Here is a 15,866-nt window from a genome sequence, read left to right as displayed (position 1 = left end):
CGGGAAGTACCCTGTAGGTTTCTTGACAGACCGACAGACAAACAGACAGACTTGACGAATTTATAAGGGTTCTGTTTTTGCCATTTGGCTACGGAACCCTAACGGGCCACCTCTCAGAGTGAGACAGGGTTAGGTCATAGTCCGCCACTACTGGCCAAGTGTGGATAGGCAGACTTCACACACCTTTGAGAACATTATGGAAAATTCTCAGAAAAAACTCCGAAATGTTAGAGGTTATCAGCCCGGGATATCAGAAACAAGATAAAAAATATTTATTTTATAACCCACGTAGTAGATCATCATCATGATCAACCCGAGAGCACCGGTCTAAGAATGAGAAGAATTTTGTCTAAAGTCCACCACGCTGCCCTAGTGCGAAATAGTAGATTTCTACTCATGTGTTAGTAGTAGGATAGTATAAGTAAACTGTGCGAGATTCATTATTTCTCAACCCGCTGTAAATGCGGGTAGAAAATAAAAAAGTACACTTAAGAAGAAGTTCTTAACAATCTCGTCGCTCCCGCAATAACTTTGATTTGTAATTCATGAATTTTATCGTCAAGTTCCGAGGCAACTTTAATCGAGTTTTCGTGTCACTTTACAGAACAAATTTTGGGTTTGTTCAAATTTTGTAAAAAAAAGTCCTGTGTGATCGTAGGTTTTGTAGAATATTATGCTGCTTAAATCGTTTGACCTAAATTGTGCTGTCAGTTATCATATTAATTCGTATGCATCAATGCAATGGTTCGATTATAATATGGCAACATAAGTAACATACATCTATACTATTATATAAAGAGGTAATGTCGTTAAGTTTGTTTGTAGGGGGTAATCTTTGGAACTACTGAACCGATTTTAAAAATTATTTCACCAGTAGAAAGCTACATTATTCCTGAGTGACATAACAAAACCTAAATCTACGCGGGCGAAGCCGCGGGGATCAGCTAGTACTAGATAATTGCGTCCGCGTGGATTTAGGTTTATAAAAATCCCGTGAGAACTCTTCGATTTTCCGGGACCAAAAGTAGTCTATATCCATCATCATACGATTTTGACTCACAGTAATGTGGCAATCCCCTGCCAGACACCTTTAAACTCAAACAATTTATTAAAGATTAAGGGTGTCTGGCAGGGGGTTGCCACAACACAACACTTGTCTGGCAATGCATGACGTGATTTCTAATAGGTACTGTTCCGAAGAAAATGTAATGAAATTACACTTTATCCTTTCATGTTTATTATTTAATCATTTGAAATCATGTAGGTACATGTTGCGTTCGCTAAATTTTTTTCAATACAAATTTGAGTCAATACTGTAAGGCTGGTTCCACAGACTTTGTATAAAATGTTTTATAGAGCCAATTCAAAGGTCATTCCCTCAAGAATGCCCATTGCCCACAAAACAGGGATTCAGCTCAGTTCTGTGGTCAATGACTATTATATTTAATATTAAACATTGATTATTAAAGGTTAACGTGCACTCACCCTAACAGTTAAAATGTAGAACGTAGACGCTCATAACATGATAGAGATCTCATCTGGTGCAAATCAAATATTGAGTTAAGGCGTACCTTCCGACAAATCAGCCTGAAGCCGTCTAGACTGCTTATTACCACTTCTGATATTATTACTTTTTAATTCCGTCGCATTTTTAAAAACGAAACTAGGTAGTTATCTAGTTAGGTATATAAAACTAGATGAGGCCCGCGAGTTCGTCCGATTTGTTTTTTAAAAATCCCGTGGGAACTTTTTAATTTTCAGGTATAAAAAGTAGCCTTAAAAGTATGCCATTTCACAGGATGTAAGTTAACTCTGTACCATCAAAATCGGTTAAACAGTTGGGCCGTAAACATCTAACAGATAGACAGAGAGATAGACAGTCAGACACACTTTTGCATTTATATAATATAGCTGATCCCCGCGGCTTCGCCCGCGTAGATTTAGGTTTTTTAAGATCCCGTATATATATGTAAAGCTACATTATTCCTGAGTGACGTACGCCTATGTCACTCAGGAATAATGTAGCTTTCTACTGGTGAAATAATTTTTAAAATCGGTTCAGTAGTTCCAAAGATTACCCCCTACAAACAAACTTAACGACATTACCTCTTCATATAATAGTATAGATTAGTATGGATGGATGTATTTATGTAGGTAGGTACATATACGGCATACCTACTCATTTCACTCTGGAATTTCAATTTCAGATTGAGGTTATTAAGAAGGCTCAGAAGGATACATGTCATTCGCCTTAAGGAGATAATGGAGTGTAAATAAATGATGCTGGTAATAATCGTGTTATTAGTTGGTACAGCATTTTTGATGACTTTCACTTTATTTAATTCTCACAATTTTCTTATTTTTTGAGCTAAGTCCAACGTAGTTTTTATCCCTCTTTTCCAAGCGTTCTTTAAATTAGGGTGGACATTACACTAATCATTACTCTGCAGAATCTGTCAATGTCATTCCTATACCGATCACATTAACAAACTTAATATGAAAGTATAAAATTAAGTTTGAACAAAAACTGCCACTTGTTCAAGCAATCAAGGTTGAAAATTGTTTGAAAAGAATCCACGGAACTACAAAATAAGTTTGTATTCTAGTACAAGGCAAGTCGATTTAAGTTTGCAGGAAGTTCTTAATGGTCTCATGAATTACGAATCAGAAGTTGAGTCTTTCAGATGTTTTAATGACGGCATGCGGGATTCATACTAATTTTCTCCCCGGGGAGGGAAAAAACTATAATACGAGATTCGGACGGGATAATTCGTTTCGGAAATGAAAGAGGAATTTTTGAAAGAGTTTCTGTTTTCATTTTGCACACTAAGTTCGTTTAATCTCTGAATGCCGCGTTACGTATTTTGGAATATGCTTTAAGTACTAATGTGGTGGATCAACTCACCTATAAGTATACTAATTATTCTTAGACCCATCTGGAGACACTATAAGTAGTGCGTTTGTGACATACAATAAATCTACAATTTAAGTTCTCCCCGGCTCACTTAGGTACGCACGACAGAGAAATATAAAATGTTTCATTACGACGCAATACATCAAACAGTATAACAACTCATCACCTATTCACACATACGTTGATTTATTATGTATTTTAGCATAGTAAAAGCGATAAATTACTTTTTTATTTTTTTCAAATCGATCACGCCTTGATTATTGAACCGACAAAATTGGCTGTTGCTGTATAAGGTGGGTCTTGTTCTGGAAAGAGATTGCGTCTCTCTCTTACATCATATCCCACATTGCAGAGCGTCACGATCCCTTTCCATTATTCACGTCATAATGGTGCAAAAACATCCAGTTACCGAATGGTTATAATGTTGATTGTTTGATGTCCAAAGTACCCGACATAGCTCAGCAGGTTCCGAATCAAAAGTGGCAAATGGCAATGGACGGGGCGCACAGTTCAAAGAATTAATAGACATTAGGGTCTCAAAGTGTTGGAATGGCGACCTCGCACCGGAAAGTGCAGCCTTGGCAGATTGCTGACTAGGTGGACAGACGCCATCAAACGAGTCGCAGGGAGTCGAGATATAGTTACAAGCGGCGGTGTAAGACCGTGGGGAGTGGGATAGATGGAGAATAGATCTACTTATGTCCACCGGTGGACGACTATCAGTTGATGATGATTGACGATGAAAAATAGGCTGTCACAATTGGGCCACAACACAGGTTTGCAACTAGCGTGGCCCCCTCAGTCCCTCTCACTCAAGCAGATTTTCTTACTTGTGAAATGTCATTCCTTCTACACTTCACGTTGTTTGTCAAATACTCACGTACAAATACATTTTGACAAACAAAAAAAAGTAGCCACGGTGATAAGGACAAAACATAATCATTTTGTCACGTTCTAACAAGAGCTTAAATGCATTTAGCTATCTCGCTCTAACAGTAAGTGTCACAATAGGGTTACTTCTAACAGTCCTTGTTCTGAGGGCCACAAGCTCAGTTCGCTGTCACGATCACGTCAGTCTAGGGGAATATGAGATTTGTGAATTCGGCACTTATTTCTCTCGTATAACTTTCTACGTCAACTTGCTTTGAGGTGTATTTTGTTTTTTTACACAGCCAGTAGCCACACGCTGAAATATTTACAGCGTAAAATATTTGTGGCGTTTTCTGGCTGCGCGTTGCAGAGATAGTTTTTTCCGAATTTTTTCGTTATTTTTGTGACCTCTGTACTTTGCCATGAAATAATAATGTAGGTACTGCCCGGATGTTGTTATCTTGGTCATATGCAAAAAAAAATTTCCTTTACTTCTATAAGTAGATAAGATATATTATGTTTATACAAACAGAGATCGTTGGTTGGTTGGTTGCTCATGATCATTGATAGAACGCATGGATAATATTATTATTATACAAAAATGCTCGTATAATCCGTAAAAAATGACTCCTCACGCGCCATTTTAACTCTATGGGTCAACTGTCATGTCAAAAATACGGCTTAACTTTAAAATAAGGACTAAAATCGTACTTTTGGCATGAAATTTGACACCAAAAGTTAAAATGTTGCCCGAGGAGTTAAATTTTTTATACAAACGAACTAACTTTTAAATTGTTAGTCTACCTAACCTTATTTCCTCAGAGACACTCATTATTAATACTTATCATTTATTATTTACTGCCAGTAGGTAGATCTTTGATGATTTTTAAACCTTTTTGTAACTAATATAATAAAAATAATAGAAAAGTTATTTGTAAGGGGAGCATTAAATTAAAATGCAAAGTACAGCAAAATAACGACGAACATTGGCATTTAACTAATGTCAAAAGCATTCAAAATTCAAATCATATTTTACTCGTGTACAATTTGTATGATGAAGGGCTGTATCGCGCCAAAACGCTGTCACGTGGTTTTAGGATGTGGTTTTATGAAACAGCGGAGCGGGATTTAGTACCTACTAATAACATAATATTATATTTCATTCAAGTTACATAACGCTAATTTTAAACTGTTTACAAAAATTACGTGGGTAAGTCATAATATTTTTAATATAATTGAATCATTAAATATTTTGAGTCCATTATTTAGTTTTGGTCCCTATAGAACGATATAATGACTTTTTCATTTTCATAAAACATATTTTTTATTCATACGCATTTTTAGAGGTTTTAATAATAGTCTAATCATTATAATTTTATAGAGTAGGTATTTATCATTATTATTAGCAATTTAAACACTGCGTTGGTAATATAATTGGGTATTTGACTACATCCAAAATAAATGTTTTCTCAGTCATTATTAAATAGAGGGTCTTCCAAAATACGTAAAATCCACGTCCTTTGTTGGTTTTAAGTGTAATAACCATTTTAAATTATCGATTAAACTAAAAAAAGCACGTGAAATGATTGTGACGTCACACACCGGCACCGGTATTCCATAGAATCTCGCATACTAAGCGCGCGTTTTGACGTTTGATAAAAAGTTATTGATTTGACTAGTTGTCAAATACCGTATTATCTAGTTTAAATTAGGTTTTCTAGGTTAAGTACAATTTTTCAACTGACTAACAACGCACATCGGGTTCTATGGAATCTAGAAGTAACAGTAAGGTACTATTCTGGTGCCTACTGTTAATGTTATTACGTGCTAGAAGGATGCAATTTTTCACAGGAATTCTTAAGGTATACCTATAGGATAGGAACACTACAAAAGGATCTTTAAAAATTCATCCCTTATGGGTCGCTTCGACCCTATTGTTCTTGCCAGACATCCGCCAGGCGTACAGTATCTACTATAGGTAAAGTTGGTGCATCGTACTGGAAGACCCAAGGGTAGAACCGGTCACGGTGGACTTACCCATTACCTCCACCGCTTTAAGCTCCGCGACACACCCGGATGCTTCAGCTCCTCAGACACCGAGCGAACACGCAGATTGGAACTTGAGTTCTAGGTTGACTTAGAAATTACCACTTCGAACTGGAGTTCGCTGTTATGTGGTGAAGGCAGGTGAAGGTATCATGAGGGCAGTGTGGCGTGAACAAATAAATAAATAAAAATTATACAATCTTATAAAATAACAAATAAATTAAACTTTGAAAGGTTAAAGAAAATTTAATATTAAATTTACTGACACTCAAGAACCCTAAAATATAAAGATCGGGGGGGTATGCTGCAAAAAAAGGCCTTAAGGGGGTCAATAGGGGATGATGGGAAATCTCTTTGGGCACGGCTAGTTGTTTATTAAACTTGCATGAACTACTTATAATTAAATTATTTCAGCAATAGAGTACCACCCTTATCGTTTCAAACTTGGAACGCGCTATCATTTGCAGCTTCCGTGCCATCCCCATTCCGCTGGCGTTTTCCAGTGACGCGCGAACTGTTGCAGGGGGCGGTAGTGTCGCCCGATATACAGTTTGGCGGGAACGAATAATTCGAACTCTTGTATTTTTTTCTGAAAAAACAAAAAAAATGGAATTTTGATAGTCTTCAAAATGTGTTAAGATTTTCAAAAAATTATAGTTTGAAAGTGACTTACCTAATTAAAACTTTGCTAGTAAAGTTATTCATGAGGATTTACGGTAAGTAAAATTTTAAATTTTCATGAATTTAAATTTTCAGTTTATATTCTGTAATATCTTCAGCATAATGGATTGTTTTAAGGCTAAAAACTTAATGAAATTTTAGCTTTTAATTTGAGTTTTGAAATTTAGAAACTTTAGAGCAAAAAGAGTTCAATCTAAATGAGTATTTAGTATCTAAGTAGAGATTAGAAGTTCGCTCCATGAATAGCTAGCTATTAGGACTAATTTTCAACAGTTTAGTAGGTAAGTATTAAGTTAGCAGGCAAGTTGGGTCAGCCACCTTCATAAGTTACGAACTTATTCGTAGCCTCGTAGGTTAGTGAAAATTAGCCGAAAAAATTGCTAAGTAGGCTATTTAAAAACTATTTAAACTTCATTTTTTCTTTTCTACAAAGTAACAATTGTACAAAAAGGTTTTATAGAGATACTTATTTATCGTTTTAATATTTCCTATCAATATAATATAATTAATTATTATAGAAGAACTAACAAATTATACGCCACATTAAAATTGTAGAGTTAAGTGTATAACATTTTTAGCTATAAAATTTATCATTAATTACTACTAAATGGGTAGTTTCGTAGTTTGCGCCATTCAGTAAAGTTAGAACACAGTTTTAGTTGGCTTAGTTAGTGAACTAATTATGAACTTGTACATAACGAAACGGGGAAATCCACTTTAGTATGTACATCATCAGATGAGGCTATTAACCGCGGTGAAATGTCTCGTATTTTTTTAGAACTCTATTCCTTTTTGACGTACCTAGGTAACTACTTAGAAATATCTAAACTAAAACTGCGTACGTAACTCTTGAATACAAATTAGTCAAACATGTTGTATGGAAAATAATATAATATTACTTACCAAAGATATTATTAAACTCCAGATAGGCAAAGCTCATACAATTGTATTTAAAAAGTGAAGACAAATATTTAATTATGTCTGTGACACATACCTATTATGCATAGCAACACAGACTAACTACATCAATATTGGCGTGGGGTTTTCTAAAGTTTACGCCTTCGAGAGTGTTTCCAAATAATATGGTGGGCCGTTTCCAGGGTTGTATATTATTACTTCCATAGAGACGTGGAGCTTTGACTTGAGATCTTTATCTAAATTAAAAACATAAAACCTAATTTTCCCTCAGTTGTTAAATATAACGTTCAGCTACAGATTAGGGTCCTCATTACTGAACCAAGCATTATTGATGGTCATAATAAACCACCCATGTCATACGAGTATGTTAGGGCTTGATCAGACAAACACATGACGGCAGCCACGCGTGACGACAACGTGCCCAGTACATACAACTTCTCTATATTGTGTCGTGACTGCAAAACGCACCGAAAATGACGTGACTGAACTTTACGCTGAGTCTTTCAGCGCTCTACACCACGGAACATGGCATCCATGTACCGATAGCTACGCACGCCGAACTTTTGGTCGCATTTCACGTTTTGTTGCGTTGGCTATGCAAAATACACTGGATAATCTCGTTGCAATAATCATCGATAGAAGGTATGGCGTTACAACGAACGCGACGATAATTGACTAGATTACTACATGGGGTTATTCAAGCGACGGACCAACAAATTTCTTACAGGCTGGCAACGATTTTGTGGTTCCTCTGGTGCTGCAAATGTTCATGGGTGGCGGAAATCACTTATTGTTGTATTAACTAGATGTTTTTCGCCTTAGCTAGTATCTATGACCGATGTCATCAGCAGGATAATAATTTTCAAACTTCGTAAGGTTTTGCCGTGATTTTTCACAAGAAAGTAAGAGTTACATAATATGAAAAAGGTTTTCTTATGATTTTTCACACGCTACTTTTAAAATGGTCCAGCTCTACAAGGAATTATGAAGAAGGTATGCGGGCAGTTCTCAATACATATCCGCAATATCGGGCTCGCAGTTATATCCTTATACGCATTCGATACGTGCGTCTGTTTCAGTCTTTAGATACCAGGCTACATGAATGAGTAGGTAGCTCTAGCGTGCAATGGATGTATCGACTTAGTTATCTCAAAATCAAATGCAAACACGAATAGTATTACGACGTATACACATATATTAATCTAAATTGACAAAGCGCTTTGTAGTTAATTATATCAGAAGCCGTTAGTTTGTAATTAATGGACGTTTGTGTATTGATCTACACAATAATGGCTCATACAATATGCGTAAGTAGAGGGTTGTATCACGAAGTTTATAGCAAAATAGGTATATTTTATTCTAGCGTGCGGCTGCCACGGGCAGTAGGTAAGTAAATATTGTAATAGGTACGAATAGGTACCTATTGATATAGGCAACCTTTCACTTTCATCCGATACAGAAGATAAAAGCCTTTTGCCGCTGTAAACTTTGTATATTGGTCCAAAAAATCCACGAAGGTCGCCTTCATATTAACCATAGTAACATATTATACGTTTATTATCTTTTATAGACATTGGTGGTGCTGCAAGAGACATTCTAGTTAGAATAACAAAGATACATAAGTACTGCAATCAAAAATAATCATTTTTTAAACGAAATCTACACATATTTGTCGCTATACTATTATATTCTTTGTTTCTCATAAATTATTAAAAAAAGTTCACCTATAATGACAAGAACTAATATTTTGTTCTATAGATTTTGGCCATGATTTCGATAAATTAAATTAAAGATACCAAGAATTAAAAGGGTAATAAATAGATGATATAAATAGGATAAATTGTAACAGACAAAAAACTATGTAAGAAAAGTCAATGGAGAAAGAATGAAATGACTTCAAATAATATTGTTTTGTAATTTGTTTACGAATTACAAAACATTCTTTTAAATAGTTTTCCCTTGCGTCCTTTTAAGGAAGTTGTTCTAGCTGAGTTTAGGGGACACTTTATTTGACAGGGGACGAAGGAACAATGCATAGAGTAAGATGTATGAAGATCTGGTAAAAAAGTTTGAATTTTCCTCGGGATTTTTCGCTAAAAGGAATGCAAATAATATACTAGATACTAGGACTTAGAGAACTGCAGAATAATGTATTTATTATAGAAGTTGGGCAAAATGTCTTCTTTCCTCGCTTCTGTCTTAATTTGATCAAAACATCCATCGTTTTGAAACCATAATATTTTTCAATTTTAAAACGGATCGGAAATACTTACAAGAGATATTAAATGCAAATTGAGCTACCCGCTTCTTAATTTTTTGGCAACTATGGAAATAATTAATAACAAAATACATTTTATCATCTTTTTCGTATCTACTTAGTGACAAAATTCTATAGACCCCTATACCTAAGTAGGTACTAATGGCACTATTAAGTATTCTGTGGTACCTAACTGGTATTTTAATCGTTATTATACGATTAAAAACAAACAATCTATAATATGTAATTTCGTTCGTATTGTATTTCGAAACTTTGATTTAACCTAATAATATTGGCTAAGTAAATTGTGTCCGATTTGTATAACGAAAGCCATATAACTGATAATTGAATTTAATATGAGGTCTAAACGATATCGATTTCATTAAGACATGGTGAATACCTTGGGATCGAGTTTGGCCTTTAGTTTGATTGGGCCTACAATAATGCTGAAATGGAATTTGCGATTTGTAATATTCTCGAAATCCAGACTAAAATTATAAAAACGAAAATATGTCTGTCTGTTAGCTTTCCACAGTCCACCCATGTAACCGATTTTGATGCTTGCATCCCGAGACAGGCCACAGGCTATTTTTGGTCCCGAAAAAAAAATTCCCACGGGATTTTTGGAAAACCTAAATGGACATGGACAAAATTACGGGCATCATTTATACTTGATACAGACAGAGATAGTTTTCGACATAGGCTACTTTTATCCCGCTAAAAGAAAGAGTTCCTTAGAGAATTAAAAAAAAAACCAAAAGTCGCGAGCCTCATCTAGTCACTACTCACTATAAATGCGAATGTGTACCCATATTATAAATGTGAAAGTATGTTTGTTTGTTGGTTTGTCCTTCAATCACGTCACAAAAGAGCAACGGATCGACTTGGTTTTTTGCTTGGGTATAGTTAAGACCTGGAGAGTGACATAGGAACATAGTAATTAAAATTTGTTATTATCCATTTTATACTATGAAATTCTAATACCATCTAAGCTTTTTTTAAAGATTTTAAAGCTCTTTGAATCGTCTATAATGATATCTTTATTAATACTGCAGTTTATAAGGCTACTATAGTAGCCAAATGAAATAATGATACATAGATGTAGTCTTTCCTACTCTATGTACTAGACTTGGAAAAAATACCGAATAGTATGTAGGAGAATGGCGAACAAAGCCTTTTCTAAGATTTTATGCGTCGTCGGTACCTACGTATCATTTTCTTCAAACCTTTATTCATAAAGTTTTTTCAATAGACACTAACTTAGTCTGGGCCCTGTGAGCAAGGGATACTAAATAAACCGAGACGCAATATTTTTGTTTCTCTGTAGCTCAGCTGTTTGCCTGAAAGTTTCATTCTTCACTTGTCATTTTATAAACCCAATTATTTACTTAAATATAATAGAATAAATAATAATTATATTTTAGAGTTAACTAAAACTTAACGAGGAAAAGAAAACTGGTGCATAACTAGTGCATATGTCAGGTAAATTATTTTGATAAGTTTAGTTTAGCGTTAAAAATATTATAACTGGCTAATGCTTTGTTTTAGACCAGTTAGAAGTGCATAGAATATACATAGTATGTATGTATTATGTATTTAAAATAAGCCGTGAAAGCCCGCCTCCTATTCAGGAGGTCGGGAGTTCAATCCCGGGCACGCACTTCTTAGCTTTTCGGAGTTATGAGCGTTTTAAGCAACATAAAATGTGACTTCGTGCGGAAACCTACATGCCTGAGAGTATCTCTATAATGTTCGAATTTTAGATTAAAATTCTCTGTGTTGCATTATTTATTTAATCATGAGTTTGATTAAAATGAATAATACCTACTTGTAGATGTAATATTGGTCCGTATTATACCAGCTTGACAAACATTTTAATAAAAATCTTGCCGCAAACCTAACTTGGGGATACATCTGGGTCTGTCAAGTTGACGAGGGTGTTCCATGCGGGACACCGAATAAAGTAAGATTTAGTAATAACTTGAGACCAAGTTGCGGATGTCCGATGTTATTTTATTATGAAGCCGGAATGTAACATAATGATAAATAAGTTCTAGCATTAATTTATAATTAATCAGGTCATCAATCATCGTCATCATGATTAATACACCGCCGGTACACGTTGAGTACGGGCTTCTCTCACAATGAGAGAAGGCCTTAGTCCGCCACGCTGGCCAAGTGCGGATTGGTAGACTTAACACACCTTTTAGAACGTTATGTAGAACTCTCAGGCATGCAGGTTGATACAAGAGACAATAAGCTGGGAAATTCTTATGCTTTGGTTTGCAAATGTATGCGTAGGTATATCTCACTTCGACATAATATTGTGGGTCAGAGATTATTATTAACAAGTTGTGGGTGTACATACTTAAAAAAAAAAAAGAATACTAGTCATGTTAAACGACTAATATTCCCCTTTCCTCTCCAACTAAGCGTCAAGCTTGTGCTAGGAGTAGGTACAACAATAGTGCAACGGGCGGGGTTTGAACCGTCGACCTTTTTCGGTTTTCAGTCTACTCCTTTGTTGAGTTATTCAGGCTTTATCACCGGTTAAAGACTTTCATCTTGAGGTACTGAGGTATTGATGATGAGAAGACTTGACCCAATTTTTTTATTGATTTTGATATAGGATCGCTCTCTCACCTCTCACACTATGACAGCGCGCAGGATTTGGTCATGATAAGGGTGCGGCTTGGATTTGTCCCTAACTGCTAGTATAAAATAACAGAATAAACATGAATGGCTTTCACCATTATAGTTAACTATTTAATATAAATAAATCATAACGAACCGTCAAATTATAACATAATGCTGGCTTTAGGTTACCATAAATCATCCTGCATATGGATTTAGCCGAACATAATTTCCCCTGGGTCTCCTCTCTCATCCAGTTTACGGTGAACTATTGTGTTTATTATCACTTTATTATTTTGCTTAGCGGAACGGACATATAAGGTGTCAACAATGCTGGTTGCGTATGGGCTATGTTTTTGAATTCGCTAGTTTTGAAGATTTATTTAGCATTGTACTTTATAGTAGGGACTTGCGTACACATTGAATTTCTTTGTTTTTACTTTCCATTTAATTCCGTAATGTTTTAAATTTTTTAGTATAATATTTTGTTTTTATTAATGGTTATCTTTATGTACCAGGGTGGTTCGATTGTTCTTTGTATGATGGTGGTTTTTATTTCTTTCTTTCATTTCGTATAATAATATGGTTAGTATTGGAGTTACAAAATCGTAAGACAGATAATCAGATTTTACCTACTAAACACTGAAATACAAACTATAACTATGCTCTGCCTAAAATACCATAATAATTAAAATGTTATGGTTACTGGTGGTTTTGTGGTGGTTGGCCAAAAAAACATACCTAATTATAAGAACTCTACACCTTATAAATACCTCATATTATAATTTTAACATTTAGGTATTTTATCTTTTGCTTTGAGCTGAAGAATATTTTCATACATTATAAATTATCACGGTCTGTCAAATTAAAGCATTATAGCTGGCTAAGGTTATGATAAATCATCGTACAGGTGGATTTAACCGAACTTAATTTCCCCTGGGTTGTTCTCTCTGTTTACTTTGTTTCTATCACTATAATATTATTTGTTTATTGTTTTAGGTATCTATATTGAAAAAAAAACCCGGCCAAGTGCGAGTCAGACTCGCGCACTGAGGGTTCCGTACACACACAGTCGTATATTTTCGACATTTTGCACGATAAATAAAAACTATTTTGCATAAAAATAAATGAAAATCTGTTTTAGCATGTACGGAACCTACTCTTTCATATGATATCCCACTGAGTATAGTTATCTTCCTTTGAAAATTGATAATACCAATTATTTGTTCATGAACATAATGTATTTTTTTTAGTGATGTAACCACAAATTCACAGTATTCAGATTTATTCCTTTACTTGTGCTATAAGACCTATCTACGTGCTAGACGTCATGATTCTAGGTCAAAGGGGAGTAACGCCGTAGTCGCATTATGTAGGTACTCCTTTTTGTAACATGATTTAGGCTACATAATGGGTATACCTTATGCATGTGCATAGATGTGTCCAATTATATAATTATAAGTAAGTATTATATGTGTGAATTTATATATATAATAATAGATAGAATAGATAGAATACGACGAAACGCTTCGAGAAAAGATACGCAGTGCCGTCCTTTAGTTTGGCTCGTCTTGGCGGGGGCACTACCGTGCCCCTTGATTAGATATGTACAATTAAAATAATTTCGTGGCGCCACCCGAATCAGGGTTCATACTGAAAACCAGCGTTGTATGTTTTTGTACTTGTGCCAGACATATGGAATTTATGCTGAGACTGAGGACCTTTTTTTTCGGGTTGTGCCACACATGACATACTTTATTCCGGCGCTTCTTCTACTTGAGGTCTTTTGACTTTACTACTCAAGTATTAGAGGTGCCGGGATAACCTAACTGGTAATGTGTGGTACAGCTTTAAAAAATAAACGTTTTTCTTCTTCTTTTTCTTCTTCTTCTTCTTCGTATAGTTCGCGACAGATCGAGATGACAATCGGGGTATGAAGTGGGGGGACGCCCAGCACACCTGCACGTCGCCCGCGTTATCTTGCACCGGGTTAGCGCCGGGGCTGTGTGTGTGTGCGGAGCATCCCATCCCAATTGCCATCTCGACATGTCGCGTACTTTATAGTTATGCTTTTTTTTTTTTTTTTTTTTAATACAATAAAACTTAAAGCTAGCCTTATCTAATTACTATATAAATCATGACCGCGTGGAATGGTGCCAAGAATACTGGCAGCATTTCCGCGCTGGACAGCCAGGCTGATCCGCTGCGCAAAAAATGAGCCAGCCCTTCTGTCACCAGTTGAGGCTATTAATCGCGGTGAAATGTCTCGTAAAAAATTTTTAGCACTAAGACTCCATGGCCCCAGGGTCTCCACGGCAAACGGCACAAAAATGTAACTCTCTATAAGAGAGGCATACTTACGCCGCTTGCCGTTTTCAGCTGTTTCTGCTGCGGCTCCCGGTCTTGATGCTGTCTTCCTGATATGACACGGGGCCAATGTGTCAACGCAAGTTGCGTCCCACATGAGCGCCCGTCCCCGTTCCCAGGGAACCAGCGTCAATCCATCATATAGTTATGCCGCTTTATATAAATGAATTTTATTGTCCAGTTTATAAAAGTGACATAATATTAAGGAGAAGGTAGCTATTGCACCAGTAGGTATCATAAAGTTAGCAAAATAATATAACCTAATGCTGGCTATAAGTTTTCATAATTCATTCTGCATATGGATTTACCCGAACATAATTTCCCCTGTGTATTCTTATTCAACCAGTATAATGTGAACCATCATGTATATATTAGCAAGTACTCGTGTACTATGTTGTTTGACGTTACAAATATGTCAAGTGTCAACTAAGCTGGTTATACGCTGGGTGCTAACTTTTTGAATTGAATTGGTAATACTTGTTAAAGTTTTAGTTAGTTTTATAGCGGTACTCGGTAGGGACCATGAAACAAGGTAATTACCTAATTTAATTTTAAAATGAATAAAGATAGACTGTAGGTATGCCAAGCGTTTAGTATCACTTGTTTTAACAGTGATGGAAAACATCGTGAGGGAACCTGCATGCTTAAAAGATTTCCATAATGTTCTCAAAGGAGTGTAAAGTCTGTCAATCCTTTTAGAAACCCTAGACCTTTTGCCCTTAGTGTATATAAAAATAATACTTCCTTTTACAATCCCGTTGTCTGTATGTGTCGCCTGTACAATGATCTTTTCACAGCTAACCATAATATTAACATTTTTAATAATAACTTGAACACATTTAATAAAACATATTTTCTTGTATGCTAGTTAACTCATTTGGCAACCATTCGAATATTTATAACTATTTATATACCTAAACTACTTTATATATATTATAATAATTGTCAATTTCTTTATTCTGTATTTTACAAATTGTATGTTACCTTGTTTAGTGCATATATTATTTATTTAAGCATTGTTGTGTACACATGTTAAGGGTTACCGCTTAGATCTTAATCTATTGTTTTTGTATTTGGACACTTTTTAATTCAAACCTGTTTTGTGTGCCTTTATAATAAAATAAATAAAATAAAATCCACACTTGAACAGCGTAGTTGACTATGGCCAAACCGTTCTCA

At 35.3% G+C, this 15,866-nt stretch overlaps 2 protein-coding genes across 4 annotated transcripts in view; one reads left to right on the top strand and one right to left on the bottom strand.

Annotated features, from left to right (window-relative positions):
• Positions 1-15,866, bottom strand: part of LOC117983961 (serine protease inhibitor 77Ba-like) — a 144,147-nt gene that overhangs the window by 111,160 nt on the left and 17,121 nt on the right. The gene's annotated exons all lie outside the window — the stretch shown is intronic.
• Positions 6,346-15,866, top strand: part of LOC117983483 (cell adhesion molecule Dscam2-like) — a 111,381-nt gene continuing 101,860 nt past the window's right edge. For all 3 annotated transcript variants that reach the window (XM_069499589.1, XM_069499588.1, XM_069499591.1), the window contains exon 1: positions 6,346-6,546. The gene's annotated coding sequence lies outside the window, so the exon portion shown is untranslated. The remainder of the gene's footprint in view (positions 6,547-15,866) is intronic.

Source organism: Maniola hyperantus, chromosome 7, assembly GCF_902806685.2.
Source record: "Maniola hyperantus chromosome 7, iAphHyp1.2, whole genome shotgun sequence".
Taxonomy (NCBI): domain Eukaryota; kingdom Metazoa; phylum Arthropoda; class Insecta; order Lepidoptera; family Nymphalidae; genus Maniola; species Maniola hyperantus.
This window is presented reverse-complemented; position numbering and strand designations above follow the sequence as displayed.